The sequence below is a fragment of the Hemibagrus wyckioides genome, linkage group LG07, assembly GCF_019097595.1.
Source record: "Hemibagrus wyckioides isolate EC202008001 linkage group LG07, SWU_Hwy_1.0, whole genome shotgun sequence".
NCBI classification, from domain to species: Eukaryota; Metazoa; Chordata; class Actinopteri; order Siluriformes; family Bagridae; genus Hemibagrus; species Hemibagrus wyckioides.
This window is the reverse complement of record NC_080716.1, coordinates 22,483,018-22,500,966: the sequence shown is the minus strand read 5'-3', so window position 1 is coordinate 22,500,966 and position 17,949 is coordinate 22,483,018. Positions and strand designations below refer to the sequence as shown.

The 17,949-nt window shown below is 37.5% G+C and overlaps 1 pseudogene; it reads right to left on the bottom strand.

The window, feature by feature from the left end:
• Positions 1-1,473: 1,473 nt before the first annotated feature.
• On the bottom strand, positions 1,474-13,453 carry LOC131355741 (zinc-binding protein A33-like; annotated as a pseudogene).
• Between the last annotated feature and the right edge of the window lie 4,496 nt (positions 13,454-17,949).

Genomic DNA, 17,949 nt, shown 5'->3' with positions numbered 1-17,949 from the left:
TTTAGTCACGTGGCGTGAAAGCGGCGCTGCACAGACCGACAGGTGTAGGACATTAAAGTATCGCGAGAGCAGTTCTAGAGCATATTCCAGCGCGCACACTCGCGGTATTTTGGCGCGAGCGTGTGTGTGTCAGACAAAATCGTGTACAGTAAACGGCAACAGTGCTCTAATAAACCGATCAACATTTCATTAATTCCTCTACACTCCGGTGGAAAATTCGGGATAAAACATTCCGGGCTAGATTAAAGTCATCCGGGGCTCGAGACCCTGTTCCACCCTCAAAGAAATAGGACATAAAAGTCACCAAGAGCATGAAGATACAAGCAGCAAGACAGATGAGAGAATGAGAGAACAATAAGAGAAGAGAAGAGAAGCTGTAAGAAAAAAATAATTTTTCATGTTCTCCCCGTGCTTGGTGGGTTTCCTCCGGGTGCTCATGGTTTCCTCCCACAGTCCAAAGACATGCTACTAGGCTGAGTGGAGTCTCTAAATTGCCCGTAGTGTGTGTGTGTGTGTGCCCTGTGATGGGTTGGCACTCCGTCCAGGGTGTATCCTGCCTTGATGCCCGATGACGCCTGAGAATAGATCGGATAAGCGGTACAGACAATGAAATGAAAATAATAATAATAATAATAATAATAATAATAATAATAAAGGATCTACACGGCACTGCTTCACACACAAGCTGTAAAAGAGATAATATTACATGTGTGAGAGAGAAAATGTAATGAATTTAATGAACTCCTTTTTACTAGCAAGACTCTGAAATGATGGGAGGAGTCAGAAAAAAGATTGAATAAAATTTCATAAAGTTGCATACTGTTTGTGTTCATTTGTGTTTATTATTAAACATCCTTATTAAAATCCTAGAAACGCCCCTGCAATGGACCAAGGGGTAAGTGAAATTAGTTTTATTAATTAACAGGGCAGTATGAGTTATTTTACTGTACTGTTCATTTTGTGTGTGTGTGTCTTCGGCACAATGGTAGTCAATAAGCGAAGTTACGTTCTTTTTTTAGACTAATATTAGATTAAAATAACTCATACTGCCCTGTTTATTAATAAATCTAATGTAACTTACCCCCTGGTCCATTGTCTTCACAGCCCGCAATCCCTGCGCTCTCACTCAGAGCCGTTTCTCCGCTGCAGGTTCATTACAAGAGCCGTGTTCCAATCGGCAGAGAGTTTCCCCTCGGAGTAAACTACACAGGGAGCAGGATGTACACTTTAAAGTGCACTGAGACACGGACCCGAGACATCGGCAATCCATTGCTCTTCCTGTAATAGCCCGGATGTTAAGACCTGCATTTTTCCACCTGAATTTGAAGGCTTGTATTTTTTTCCACCTGAATTTTAATACCTGAATTTTTTCCACCTGAACTGTGAGGTTGAAAAATAATGAAAATTGTATTTTTTTTGTAAATACAAAGCAGAAAAATTCAAACTTTTTTGTGACAAGTTTTTATTCAGTTCATGTGATTCAATATGCTATTTTGCTTTCAAGAATTTTGGCACTATTATACTTCCATACCAAACCCATGTGTCCACCAGATGTACAGATGGAGGGTGGGAAGTATTAACATTTTGGCTTGGCAAAGGGAATAGTGTCACATTTGAACAACTTAATCCTGCCTAAACAATTGCAAACAGTTAAATTACAGTTCAATATAGATGGGCTTCCACTTTTCAAGAAGCTGTACACTTTAATTTTGTTAATTGTGAGTATAGCAAACATCCCTTCCTTGTTGGCCTTTACTGTAGTATAAAAAAGCCCAAGTGTATATTTGAGTTCTTAAAGCCATTTATTGATAAATTGACTGGTGTTTTGATGCATGGCATTGTTTACACTCGTTAAAACTTATTGGTGCAAGTATGCTCTTTGTGTGTGGTTTGTCTGATGCCCCTGCCTGAGCCTTTGTTAAAAACATGAAATCTCACAATAACTACGCAGGCTGTGACAAAAGTGTTCAAGTGTGTGAATGGCAAAATAAAATGACCAGAAACTGACGCAAAGTTAAGAACTGATTCTAATTTTAACAGTATGATTTATGAAGATCACCACTTGAGCCAAAAAACTTCCCCTTTAGCTGGTTTGGTAAAAATGGTTACCATGTTTACATTAGATTATATGTACTTATGCTGTCTAGGTATCATTAGGAAATTTATGGATCAGAGGTAGATCACATATCACTAGGTTGTCCCCTCAAACTGTAGCTAAAATTTCAGAAAAGTTAAAGCTGCTGAGTCCCTATAGGCCTGTTGCCTGGTTTGGGAATTGCACTGTCTCGGATCGCAAGACCCTGCAGCGGATAGTGAGGACAGCTGAGAAGATCATCAGAGTCTCTCTTCCCTTTATTATGGATATTTACTCCACACGCTGCATCCGAAAAGCAAACAGCATTGTGGATGATCCCACACACCCACTCTACACCCTTCTGCCATCCGGAAAGAGGTACTGAAGCATTCGGACCCGCACAACCAGACTATTGAACAGCTTCTTCCCTCAGGTAATCAGGTATCTCAACAGAGAACTGAACTGAGTTGGACACGGACACACACACACAACACACACACATGCATAAAACTGAGAACTGTTTTCTCAACAGAGAACTAAACTGTGCTGTACACACACACACAACATATGGAAAAAATCTACTTTCCACCAGTATCAGGTAACCCAGTTCTCTCTGTGGTCTAGTGTGAAAGAATGAAGTACAGATGAATCTTGCTGAATGAAACTGTGAAGCAGATACATCAGTACCATAACAGCAGGATATAAATGTAATGAATCTGCAATATACTACAGAAAACCACTTTTCTAGGTTAATTTATTCTCAGAGTAAAGTCTAGAGTGTAGCTGAGATGAGGAACCTAAAATAATAACACACACTACCTACTTAGTGTGTCTGGACTCTGCAACAACAACATTATTTTACATGCAACCTGAAATTCACCTTACCCTAATAAACACAAAACAATAAAACACACAGAGCGCACACATGAGACTCAACAGAAGAAAACGCATGCACACTGATGGAGAAACAGGGGAACTGAACTCTGAAATTTCATGCTGCACTAGGGGTTTCATCACCATGGCAACCACGGACAAAATTAAAATAAACCAAACAAAAGAATAGAAACATTCAGACTTCATACATGTAGAAATAAGGTTTTCTCCAAGAGAAAGTTTGCTTTAATAATGTGTCACTGAGCTCGATATCACTTCACTACAAACAGATTAAAGTTACAGTGATTTACTGTCCCGCTCAGAATTTACCCGTTTATCACATAATGACATTTTAATTTTCATTTCAGTGTGGAGAATGTAGTAAATAAAACCACGGTAATATTAAAATTTTTATGAAAGAATAGCTAGCTGGCTTTTGAAACAGAAAATGAAATAAAATGTATATTTCCTATTGGTTAATTCTGTATCTTGCACTAGTCACTTTAATCTCCTCAGGAGGATTTTTCACAGCAGTCAGAAAACATGAAACATCAGAGCTAAAACCAATTTTACCAGTCAATTTTATTAACATTTGATTTGTAATAATCACAAAAAACAGGATTAAAATTATTTTTTCCACCCTGTCCCCTCAAAAGAGTCTGTATTAAAATAATCAGTACAGCACTTTAAAAGAGAATATGCATTTCTAAAATGAACGAGAAAAAGTATTTTATTTTATTTTATTCTCACTGTTAATTAAATGATTACATTTTTGAGGTGAAAATTTATTCAGTCTTAAACACAGGACAGATGATCAGTGGTGCTGAATTTTTACCTTCTTTATTTAAATTAGGACTGAAGTATGGATAGAGTTTCTCAGTGAAAGACTGACCAGTGAAAGAGTAGATATGAGATCTGGACTTCACATCATAAAAGGAGACCAGACCCTCCTCATAATCCACAAACACCTCCACCACCTCCACCTTCTCTTTCAGTGTGAGGGGGACAGAGGAATCAGCACAAGCACTGTACTGATTCCCATTCCTCAGTATCACAGTCCAGAATCCATTCTGAGGACTCAGTGTAATCTTCCCCTTCCTGTTAATGGACTCTTTGGCCACTCCAACATCCCACTCAGTTTTCCCTCTGACCTGCACCTCATAATAAAATCTCCCTGAGGAGAAACTCTGCTTTCCCAGAACCATAACACAGTAATCAAACCTCTGTGGTGTATCAGGGAGATTCTGTCGTGTGTCTCCATGTGTCACTTGTTTTCCATCAGCAGACAGGATGAGATATGGATGAGCTGTATCAGGATCCAGAGTCACATCCACTGAGAGAAACACACAGTGTGTGATATGAGTATGCAGGTAAAAAGTAATTAATTAAATAAATAAATAATGAAACATTATTAAGAATATTGCTTGAAAAAGGAAAAAAATGTGTACAGTTTATGGTAGAAGTCAGTCAAAGGTGAGAAATATAAAATGTTTTCCTTCTTAGTGATATATTTGTGTTTGTAATTTTTGTTTTTCGGGAAATGCAAAGAGTCACAGAACATGAGAGAAAAACATTAGAGAAAAAACATGATCCTGATGGACAAAATAGTCTCTATACCAGAGGGTCTGAACCTTTTTGACATGAAGTGCAGACTGAAATGTTCTTGTTATTAAGTGCACCGTATCAACATTACGTTTACTTATGACACCACATAAAAAAAATCATTTCCAACAAACCTAGAATTTTATTCCCGCCATATACAATGCTCAGCATGAATAAGTACACCCCCTTTCTCAGTTTCTCATTTCTCAGTGAATATGAGACCAATTTACTCCATTTTTACAAAGCAGTTTTATTAAACATTTATTTTTATTAGCATAAGAGCGTGGTCACCTAACATCTTTAGGATAAGAAAAATAATACATTTAATTTATGTTAGGTGCAAAAATTATTATACCCTTGAACAAATTCAACTAAATCTTATATTTTTATGTCCTCCTTCATTTTTAAGAACAGCACCAATTCTTCTAGACATTGAATGAACAAGTTGATGACATACAGCTACATCTATCTTTCTCCATTCTTGAATGAATTCAGATCCAGGATGCTGGATGGAGAATGAGTTAACTTGTCTTTTCAGAACTCCCCACAAGTGTTCTATTGGGTTGAGGTCTGGTGAAATGCTTGGCCACTGAATCACTTTTACTCTTTTCTTCCTCAGAAATTAACAAGTGACCTTAGATGTATGTTTTGGGTCATTATCGTGTGGAAAGAGTGCCAGTGACCTAAGGTATGGAGTGATGGAAGCATCTTCTCTTTCAGTATTTCACAGTACATCTGTGAATTCATGATGCCATCTATGAATTGCGACTCCCCAACACCTGCAGCACTCATGCAACCTGTAACACGTGCAGTTAGGAGGAAGGGATAGCTCACCTAACTTGAGTTGCAGCAGTGAACATTCAAACTCACAGAGCTAGTTAGCATTCCACAGTTCATGCTTTATTCCAACTCCATGGTGGAACTGGAATCACTATCTTACACAAACCTTCTTCTGTCAATAGTGTTACTTCAAGAACAGAAACAAATTAAATGAGTTTCGGAAATAAAATATAAATCTGTCAGGGTTTACTCATTTATGCTGAGCACTGTACGCTACATGCTACATGCAAAGCAACAACTTTTAAAAGAAAAAAAAACATTCCTTCATAATTAGGACATTGTAATTATTAATGAATCCCACCAAACTCCCACTCATTGAGTCCCCATGGAGTCAGAAATTATATGAATTTCAAAACACTGATTTCAGTAATTAATTTACAAGTACTGCATTAAGAGCAAATGTCAAAAAGGGATGAACAATATCAAAAACAAATACAGGAATATATAAAAATGCTGCCATCATGAAAATGTCTACATCAGAGATATGTGAACTAAAGCTGCAACTATCGATTATTTTCTAATCAATTCATCCGTCAATTTGTTTTTCTATGAATCATTTAGTCTAATGATGATTTTTTCAATTGGTCTATCTATTATTTTCTGGCTAACTGATTTTTTGTAAACTCTCACAATAAAGAATAACATAACTTACACCATTAATGTTATAACCCTTTATTTAAGTATACTTTTTTTATTCATATATTAATTTATTTTACAAATAAAAATGTTCATATTTTTTAAAATTATTAGTAACATTTATTTACAAAGATTATTACCATAAACCAAACCAGCTGAATAATGTATTTTTGTGTGAACTAACAAAAGTCAATTTTTTTTATTAATATTGGCATATTTTACAATAAATCATTTTAAATTCACATAAGCAGCATGTTAATTGTTGAATTGAGTTAAATGATTTAACACAACAGGTTTGCTGACTAGACTTATACTGTAAGTTATTATTGTCAGACTTTATTCCTTCACATGGATTCTATTATTTATTAGTAAACTGTTTCTAATGAGTCCCCTTTCACATACCCTGATGACCTCAGCAAGACTGAAAAAGACTCTTTTCGTAAAAAAAGGGAACATCTTTGATATTGAAGGTGATATTAATTTTGAAAACAGAGATCTGTAATCGTATTGGACTTTATGTGATTAAATAATAGTATTTTTATGGCATTCATATACATGTGTAATGGGGAATATTAAAGAGTATTTTACTAGGAAACATCAGCTGCACTAATAAGAAATGTCTACAGCACACTCGTCCTGCATCTTCGTGCAGCAGGATAGATTCATTCAGCGCTTTTACTTTGGCAGCATTGTAGCTTTATTCCTAACACTGTCGAATCCCCAGCAGCTTCCAAGTTAAAAATATCTGCCATGTGTTTAATTTATCCAAACTACTTCATTTTGTGCTTATAGATTTATGTTTATGATTTAAACTTCAGTATGATTTACTTCAGTGGCAAGTTCTGATAAAAACTGAAAACGCACTTCAGATATTTATCTGCAGAAGGTTACTTACACCAATGTACAGTGTAATGGTAATGGAAACTAATAGAATAGTTTTATAAGGCTAGACACGCACAAACCAACTTCATGTAAATGCTCTGAAAACCGGCGTTGCCAGACTAGCCGTTAGCATAGGCACATTAGCATAGCATAGAGTCTTCGGTTAAAAATCAGCACTACTCCCATACACTGACACTAAGCAACATTCAGACAAAACTAAAAAAAAAAAAAATTCTATTTTTTGAGTTTGGAGAGCTACAGGATGTTTCTTTTAAGATGTTTGTTTCACTATGTGCACAGGACTATTTGATTAAGTTACTGTTTAAAAAACTTTTGATGATCGGGTTTGAGCTTTTGGAGATACAGCATCGTTTTCAGGACATGTAAACATCATGACACATTGATGCACTCCACGCACGACGACGTATTTACGTAATCAATTACTAAGGCAAACCTATGCGTACTATACAAATAAACAGATGCATACCAGTCAGTGTGATCCCTGGCCCTGCTTGTCTTTGCTGACCTCCATTATCTGGGGGTTACATGTAGTCACTTTAAGTCTCCCTTACATGTGTGAAATAGAGGAAAGTGGCAACATCGCTTCAGAATACTGCAAGTTTGCCAACAAAAGCACTCCATGTGTCAGCTTGCATTATGTCATTCATGTCCACGCTCTTGTCTTGAAACCCAGCTCTTAGCTGTGAGCTAACATTTTCTGCCATTTCTTCTATACTTTGCTGAACACTTCTAGCAATATCTAGGGAATATCTTTTATTCTGGATTTTATTGTCTCTTTGTTTGGTAAGCCTTCAAACAGAAATTCTGAGCTACACAGAAAATACTTCTTTAATATATTCAACAGTGGTGGACTGTGCATTTCACACCTAGGCCTTCACTGGTGTCCTTCCTGAATTAATCCACCTCTATACCATCATTATGACCACCTGACATTTTATGCTAAGCCCTCCTAAAATTCTGCGATTCTCCATAAACTGTACCCAAATTGGTGATCTCCTCAGTCCCCTTTAAACTTCATAAGAAAACTCTGGCAGACTTTGGCTCCTCCCCGTCTTTCAGCGCGTTCTTCAATCCACAGACCGCGGCGTCACAGAGCGAGGATCAGAGGACAAGTGTGTGTGTGTGTGTGTGATCAGGAAGACTCGTATTCGGCTTGTTCAGTACTCAAATGTTGTACACATCTATGCAATACAGTGGAATGCTGCAATAAGTTTACCATCCTACCCTGTTAGTCAAACCTTTATTTTATTTTATTTTATTTTATTTTATTTTATTTTATTTTATTTTATTTTATTTTATTTTATTTTATTTTATTTTATTTTATTTTATTTATTTATTTATTTATTTATTTATTTATTTATTTACTATTATACCCTCATTGGGGGCTTAAATGAAAATTCTAGAATCGCCGCTGGAAGCCACAGCAATAGATACTAACCAACCGTTAAATAACAAAGTAAAGAAGAAATTAGTCTACAGTATTACACACCTCACAAGGAATAGTCAATTTTATTACGGTTACTTTTCTCAAAAAGACATTCTTGATGCTGTATGCAGCAAACTGCAATCTCCGGAAGACGCAGCATCCGAAATGAGACACAGAGAATATAGAAACAATGTATATGGGCGGGTTGCTGCCTCTGACTACTCCAATTATCCAATCAAAGGATGGGAAATTGCTGACGTAATTGTTTGCCTGCTAGATGGCCCCAGTGACGCCAGCTCGAAAGCTGATTGGTTAATGTAACAGTTTCAGTGCCACTTCGGGCGCCTGCACTTTTCGTTCTGCAGGCCTTACGGCCGGGCAAGACATGATGTCAGCCACTGGCTGAAATACGATTAGATAAATACTCTTATCATAAATATACACTACTGGAAGCAGCACAACCAAGAGAAAAGCTATGAAATATAGAGAATAGACTATCGCAAATAATTTAATACACATTCATAGAAAAATATATTAAATATAATAAAATGCAAGTCAGTGATTCAGATCACTGCTGTTTAGGCCAGCAGAGAAGGCCTTGGTGGCCCTGACAGTCCACCACTGATATTCACCATCAGTGAATAGCTTTCTGTGTTTAGAAATACAATGAGTAATGCTATAGCTGGCTTTTGTCGCATGATTTTTAGCAGTGGCAAATACTTTGAAGGAGTTTGTTTGCTTCCCATAACCACATATGGCATGTTTGATGGATTCTGCCTTTTCTGCCTGATTGCTGAAACTTTCCTCATGCTTTATCTCGAAATGGTGCTTAACACTCGACATTCAGCAAACAAGATTTTCAAAACAAAGTACAAACAGCACGGCCTTTCTAAAAAACAAAACTGAAGTCTTCTGTCCAGAAGGCAGTCGCATAGCTATGGGTAGGCCTGGGCCCACCCACCTGTCAGTCAGGCCCACCCAGTCCGTTGCTTGCTACAGAAAAGATTGCTTTGACTACGGTGATTGCTGGATGCCTTTATACATGTCTTTGTCCGTATTAGGTTTTTTGGCACGTCATATGTTACTTCTATGAGTCAATTTTTGTACTTTCTGCGCGAGAACGCCCTCCGGTTTCAAGGAAGAATGAAACGTCTCTATGCTCATGCCGCCCCTCTCCCTCCACACCGAGCACATTTCACAGAGGGTCACTGAAGTTTAGTTGCACATTAAACTAAAATGAAACAGAGCAACTTACTAAAGTTAGTGTCAAAAAGACGTTGTGTGCAGCCGGAGGAGAAAGATAATTCCAGTGTTCAGGAGCCATGAAGCTCGAGTAGTAAGGAGCTCTGCTAGTGTTCATTCACCTTTTACTCCATCACCAGCAGCACTTTATTCTCCAGCGTGTACCTCCCCTACACACCATTGTAAGAGTAAGCCAATCTACATTTTCCTACTATGTAGTTGTACAGTCATTGTTGTTCATTTCATGTGGTTTATATGGCCGTACTTTCCTGCTGATTTGATAATGGTGTTGCGGCGCGTCTGTCAGATGTGCGCGCACGCATGTGCGTGTGTGGTGTGGCCGCTGTGCTCATGCTGTTCTTATTGTTATGTTCTTAACGTTGCTTACGATGACATACAAGCTTATGCTCTGATTAAATGGTGGTTTGCATTCAAGCAGGTGTAGTTATGTTGGCTTATTTTGATAAAAGATGCATTTTAGGCTAGGCCCACCCACATTGTGATTCCTGGCTATGCTAGTGCCAGAAGGGCAGAAATGACAGAACATTTACTTCAGCTTTCTACCGAACTGGAACCGCTGCACTGCATCTTCTGTGTGAAATGTGTGCAGGAGAACAATCACACTACATAAGAATGACAGCGCAACAGCCAAAATGTGGCATGCAGCTGAGACAGAGCTTTAACTGTTAAAAAAAATCTCGAGGGCGCTTACCACGTCAGTGACTATGCTGCATGTGTGGCTATACAGGAAACTACATCTGGAGTTAATGTGTGAAAATCACAGACCTGAATTTCCACATATTTTCCTTAACTAAAACAAAAAAGTTATTTTTATTAAACACACTTGTTTAGGGTGTCATTTAATGTTAGTGTGAAAATTGTATAGCTGTAGAACACATTTTACTACACATTTTATCTAACTACTTTTATGACATTATGTTATTTGTAAATGATAAAGACATTCTTTCTGAAGTAGAAAAGAGTTTAATGGCTTTAGTGCATGGCAGAAATAAGGAGCTATAGTGAGGAGGATAATGAGAGACACTTCCTTTTATCTGGAGAGATCTACAGATGTAAATAAGTCTGATGATGCAGTGGTGTAATGCTGATATGTACATTTTAATATGAGAGGAAATCAGAAACCTCACTGTACCTGCATACTGCTGAATCCTCTTCATTTCAGTGGAAACTAATTATAACAACAACAAAAAAAACACTTTAATAAGTTTTCAAATCAGTCATTGGTATTTTTTATATGATTAATCAGATTATTTAAAACAGTCTATTATTAGAGACTTATTTCACAAATATAAAATGCAAAATAATTTCTCACCTGTTTCCTTTAACTTGTCATTGAGTGTTTTAGTGAGTTTCTCATTCAGAGTCTTCTGAAGCTGACACAGAGCTGTCCTCACAGTGTCCCCACTCAGATCAGTGTTAATACTGATCTCAGTCCAGTTCTTGGTGTGTGGAGGGCTGCACATGGAGGAGTAAATCTACAGTAGAGCAGGAGAGAGGAGAAATCCCTCAGCATGGCGAGTGTTGTTCTGTGATGTTCTGCATTGCCAGTGAGCAGAGAGAGGAACACTGACCTGTAGGAGGTGGAGATGCTCCTCAGTGTGTGAGAGCTGCTCCAGCTCAGTGTCTCTCCTCTTTAGCACAGTGATTTCCTGCTCCAGCTCTTTAATGAGTCCTTCAGCCTGCCTCTCTGCTGCTTTCTGCTTCTCCTCCATCACCTCGAGCAGCTCAGCCTGACTTCTCTCAATGAAGTGAATCAGAGCAGTGAAGACTTCAACACTGTCTGCTTTCTCTTTCTCTGTGCTTTTCTAAAGGAGGAACACATTTTCACATCCATCAGATAACACTGAATAGGGAAATAATGTTAAATGCAGTTTGTTCATTTGTTCACATGTATGTACACACTTTGCTTTGGTCTACTGAGTGTTTGATTTCTTTTATCTTCTTCAGTCGGTCCTGAATCATCTGCTGCACATCTGTCTGTTTTCACCAGCTGAGTCTGAGGGCAGAGAAGAAGACTTTTTTTTAAGAAATTATTTGTTATAATTTATTCCCATACACAGTACAAGTCATAATATTTGCGTGTTTACAGATTTTAAGAAACTTAATTCACAACATTGTAATCTGATCTACTACTGGATAAATTAGTTTGCATTATCTAACATAGCTGATGTTAATCTGTGTTTCTCACCTTCTTCTCTCTGCTCTCCTCCTCTATAGGAACAGTGTTGTGATTTTTGTGGTCTGTCTCAGTGCAGAACTGACACACACACGTCTGGTCATCTCTACAGAACAGCTCCAGAGCTCTCTCATGTTTCTGGCATATGTAGTCCTCCAGATTCTCCACAGGGTTTATTAGTTTGTGTTTCTTATAGCTTGGAACATGATTATGTGGCTCTATATGAGTTTTACAGAAAGTTGCACGACAATCCAGACAGGATTTCAGGGCCTTCAGCTTCTCTCCAGTGCAGGCATCACAAAGAACCTCAGGTTTGTCAGAACCACTTTTCTTCTTGAAGTGATCTGCAACCTCTCTCAGTGTTGTATTAATCATCAGTTCAGGTCTCTTGGTGAATTTCTCTTTACATAATGGACATTGACAGTGTTGACTGTTCTCCCAGCACTGTGTAAGGCAGCTCTTACAGAAGTTGTGTCCACATGAAGTGGTGACTGGATCAGTGAACACATCCAGACAGATCGAACACAGCAGCTGCTCTTCAGACAGGAGACTGCTGGAGTCATGAGAAACTAGATTTCATAGATTATGAAGAAAATATGTAATTTTAGGAAATGTACTAAGTTACACATTATATACACACACTACCTCAACTGGGTTTCAGGAAAAACATTGGAGCATGTTTCTGTTTTATACTTAGTTTGACAACCAGTGTGTGTCTGACTTCTTCTGTATTGAAGAACACACACACACACACACAGCACTCACTTTGTATTTAAACTTTTTTATTCTATTTGTCTTAGAAATCTATTTGTAGATTATTCCAGTTTTCTTTAAAGGGTGAAAATATCCACTGTATACATAAATGACTGGTTTAACTGGACACATTTAAAAGTGATTTTCATGAATGATTTTTATTACTTACAATAACCTGGTGTGTCCTGGCTTTTCCTTCTGCCTTTTCTTGGTTGTGGTGATGAAGGTTCTGCCATCTTCTGCTCTTTTACATTAAGAAATTATTTGGTACACACATATAAGAGTAGGTATGAGCTGTTAAACCTGGTATTTTAAAGGTGAGTAAGGAACCAGTCATAAGCAAGGAATATTGAACAATATTGTAAAGTTGTTTATAATCGTGTTCAACTTTACTGGGCCTTAAACAGCTGATTCTGTTCATTTAACGTAGCTAACAAGTTTAATGACCTAGCACGAAATACCACTTAATACTTTCACTGAACACTAAAGTACCTACCTTTATTTTGTCCTTTTTCCAAAAGTGAGACTTGTCTGTGTTTACACTCCTCTCGATGTCTTTAACTGTGCTGTAGTTATATTCTTCTGTAAAAGAGAGAGATTTTAGCTCGCCGTTTGTTTTCCAACCGATTCCCTTTCACTTTCGATTGGCTAATGTGATATTACTTCCCTGTTCACTTCGTAGTGGACTAGATTAACATAGGGAAGATCTCCCTCACTCGGGGGCGTAATTTCCACTGGGGACAGGGGGGACATGTCCACCCCAATTTTCAAAGTTGTTTGTTATGATTTTTTAACCGCGCGCCGTCATCACCACGGAGGAGCAGGACCGAGCAGGACACAGAGGGTCTGCCTGCGTCCGCGTTAAAATGAGTTTGATATTCGGACATTAGACAGACATTCGGAAGCGGTATTTTAGGGACCGTCGACAAATTTCTGTCTGATGTCCGAATATCTAACTAACTTCTCCCTGGTGCGTCCGCGTGCACACTACAAATATCTCACTGAAAGGTGTAATGAACAGTTATCGTGGCACAGTCAGTGATGAAACACCAGAAGTACCAAGAGATGACTTTAATGTCATCATGGATGAAAAGAAAGAATGGAGATGTGACTTGGTTGATTCAGTAAAATAGCTCAGGTCAGGATAATAATATTTTCATGAACATTCTGCGCACAATGAAAACGAGTTGACTTTAAACCGTGCATTTTCTCTGAGCAATGTATGACAAGCAGACTCTGGATGTTAGTTTAATGTTAGACTCAATATGATCATAACTCAGTGGTTTTCATATCAGAGGACAGATGAGGTGGACAGTTAGGATTCATGGAATGTATCCATGAATGGATAGATGTGATTGAATGGATAGATGGAGGACAATGTTTTTAAATATTTTTTTATATTTGTGAGATTGTGTGACAATCTTACATCCTGTGTACCAAATAAGTAGTGTATCTATTGTGTTATCAATTTTCCCATCCTTCTGGATTACAGAAGTAAGGATTACAGATGGTTATTCCCACCCTAATACAGTGTTGGAGGCATAAAAATGATCTATTTGTGATGCACATAATATTAGCACCAGGAATGTAAATATTTTAATTTGTTCATTAACTAAGTGTGGTTGTTTATGCATGAGAGACAATTATTAAAGTAATGATCTACATTTTCATATAATTATAACATTATATTACATATTAATTTTGAAAAATAGTGATGTAACACATGCAGTTCATAAAAGCTTTCTGCTTTTTCTATTCTAAACCCCTGTGCTTTGGTGGATGTGTCTCTGACAAACGTCCTGTACAACAAGTGATTTATTTTACATTTTCAGCTACAGTAGTTAGTTTAAAATAAAAGTTTGTGTAACAGAGGAAATTGAGTCTTACATTATTTATATTCTATTCACACACAAAACATTAATGGTGAACATTTTTGATTTTATAAAATGATTCCCTCAAGTCATGGCGATCGACTCCTATTAAACAATAAAGAAAGTAAGACATCTTTTTTATATAAACCATATAATCAACTTCATTATTTACTGGATTTTGTATCCCCACAGTCCCTAAATGTATATAAATGCAGGAAATGGGATTCAAATAAAAAACATTTTCCCCCATTTTGTGCTCCCCCCACTTCTCAAACCAAAGTTACACCCTTGCCCTCATTGTATCAGTGTATTATGTGTAGAAAATCGTGTGATTACATAAATCAGTGAGTATGATAATAATAATAAATAGGCATTACACACATAGTTCACAACACATGCATTAAATTAATAACTCTGTGGGTGTTTTCTTCCTGCAACAAGTGAATTATTAGGCTACATGTGAGATTAATGTCTAAATCTGTAAATAACGAAATGATCAAATGAACACAAATATTTTTTAACAAATGTTTTGTAGTTGGTGAAAGAGTTGGCTCATTTAACGACTTATGATTATAATGCCTGGCTGATTTGCTCATTTTATTTTATTATTTTTTTACACACAAATTAAAGAAGAGCCCTGATTCACTGCAGGTCATCAGAAAGGCCTCAGACCCCAGAGGGTTAAAATAAAACAGCAACAGCAACTGCTGTTAGGACAGAATGAACTATAGCAGTAACACACCTCAACACAGAATTATAAAAACTGCAGCAATAAAACTATTGCAATGGGCAGAAACAGAAATGCAGAGTCAAATACATTCAAAACATTATGCAAAAAAACTGTATTTTACAAATCAAACAAGTACATCTTTTATCAACAAGAACACTACTGTAATGGCTGCCCTGAACATTCAGACTCTGACTTTAGACTCTTTTGACTCGAGCTTTTGCTCTTTCCTGGTTTTCAGACGCAGTGTTTATTCTTCTAGGAAGTCTGTCTACTGAAAACGCCAGGAAAAGAGATAAAATGTCATAAAGTGTAATACAGCAGACTTTCATATACTCATATAAAGCTGCAAATCTAGCTTTTATTAACAGTCATCTCAAAAACATTGCACAGGAAATCTATGCTTCATTATATCACCAGCATGCACTTGGCCATGTCCTGATCAGTGCGTGTCCATCTCTGACCCTGGTACCCCTGACCCTGTATCTGACTGACCTTTGCATGTGTTAATGTAGAGTTAAGAAACAACCTTTAAATATTCTATCTAGTAAACACAGAGCAACTTACATTGCTTTAAAGGTATACATTTCATCATGATTAAACTGAACACATGAGCCAATTCACTGTTTCTAATTCAACATTAATGTTATGCTGTGATGCTGTTGATGGGATAATGATATACTTGTCTAATTCATTAAAATAATCTTTAGCATAATAACAGGAGGTTTGACACAATACTACAATAGCCTAACATATAAGAAGCTTTAAGCATATCAATTAAATTTCCAAGATGAGTCTATATCGATTACATGTAACTGTACGTAATCGCCCATCTTCTCACTTGTTCAAGACAGGTTCAAACACTAACTGGCATAGTTTCTCATTCAGAGTAAGCTGAAGCTGAGACAGCGCTATCCCCACTCAGATCAATGTTAATCCTGATCTCAGTCCAGTTCTTGGTGTGTGGAGGGCTGCACATGGAGGAGTAAATCTACAGTAGAGCAGGAGAGAGGAGAAATCCCTCAGCATCATTATGCACATTTGAGAATAGTTATGAGCTGTTAAACCTGGTATTTTAAAAGTTAATAAGGAACGTACCATAAGAAAGGACACTGAAAAGTTGTTTACAAGCATGTTGCTGCCGAATTTAAACCTTTTTAGTCCTTAAATGTCTGATTCTGTTCATTCAATGTAGTTAACAAGGTTCATCATCTAACAAAAAATACCACTTTCAATAAACCCTGAAATACCTTTATTTTTCTCCTTGCTTTTTTCGAAAGTCAAATTGCCTGAGTTTACACTCCTCTAGAAGTCTTGAATTGTGCTATAGTTACTGAATATTCTCTTGTGAAAGAGATTTTTGCCTGATGTATTATTTCCACAGGTTCCATTTCACTTTCAGTTAGCTAGTGTGATATTACTTCCTTGTTCACTTTGTAGTGGACTAGATTAAGAAAGTAATGATTCCTTATTTTTAATTGTATTATGTGTAGAATGGACCAAACATGTGGATACATAAATCACTGAATACGATCATAAACACATTAAACATATACTTCACAACACATGCATTAAATAAACAACTCAGTGGTTATTTTCTTCCTGCAACAGTTGATTTATTAGGCTACTTATTGGGGTAATGTCTAAACATTCCTATATTGCGCTATTTCAGTGAATAAAGTTCTCTAATTCAAGACATTCACATAACTGTAAATAACCATGAAATGCTAAAATGAAAACACATTTTAAAAAGTTTATAACAGATTTTTTTGCTTGCCATCCCTTGTCACAAAGTGATCTGATTACTTGCATTGAGATGGGATCACTATTCTGCTGCTGATGCTCACGTGATTATTCTTTTAAATCAGTTTACAGTCTTTAGGCAATCAATCCATCTGTCTAATATATAAGCTTGATTTTAGATATATGAATTATCTAGTAAATTACTTGGATTAACCTTACGTTATTAAGCACAAGTTGTAATGTTTATGTATTGCTAGCATTTATCTGAAAAAACACTGGGTTTATATTCTGTAACGATGCTTGCAGAACCAGAGCGCCAGAGGGAGCCATCACCCGAATATTGACATTTGCGATCTCACTTCCTGTCTTACTCGGGTATTTAAGCAGCACGCTGCCTATTGTTCCCTGCGAAGTATTGTTCTCTCCAGTGGATTACTTACCAAGCCTTGTTTATTGTTCCTGATTGCCTGCTACGTGTATGATCTTTGCCTGTTACTGTTTTCTACGAGTCTCGGTTTTGCGGTTTTGGTTTCTGTTCACTAGTTATTGATTTTCCGCTTTTTGACCCTTTCGCTTAGCCATATCGATTCCGATTCTTGCGTGCCGTTTTGTGAATAAAGATCTGCATATGGATTCTACTACGCCTGCCTCGAGTGCGTCCTTACAGAATACTTCGCCTTCAGAGAATCCAGCGGATCCTCGTGCAACCTTAGTTCGCCAAAGACATATGATCCGGTTCTACCAGGACCAGGTGGAGGCGTTAAAAGCCACCAACGCGCTGCTACGACAACGACAATCTCCCGCCGCAGCTCCAGTTCCGCCTCCGCGCAGTGAATTTCCACGCTTCGCGCTGCCAGAAAAGTTTGATGGTGCCGCGGATCGATGCCGGGGTTTCCTGCGCCAACTTTTTGTGTGACAACTTTTTCGCTCAACAGCTATCGCTGCAGTATACCTCCTTTTATCTCTGCTGACGGGCAAGGCGCTGGATTTGGGCTTCCAATGCCCAGAGAAGCCTGCCACATCCCAGAGAGAAGTCGTGAAGCTGGTTTCTAAGGTTTCTCT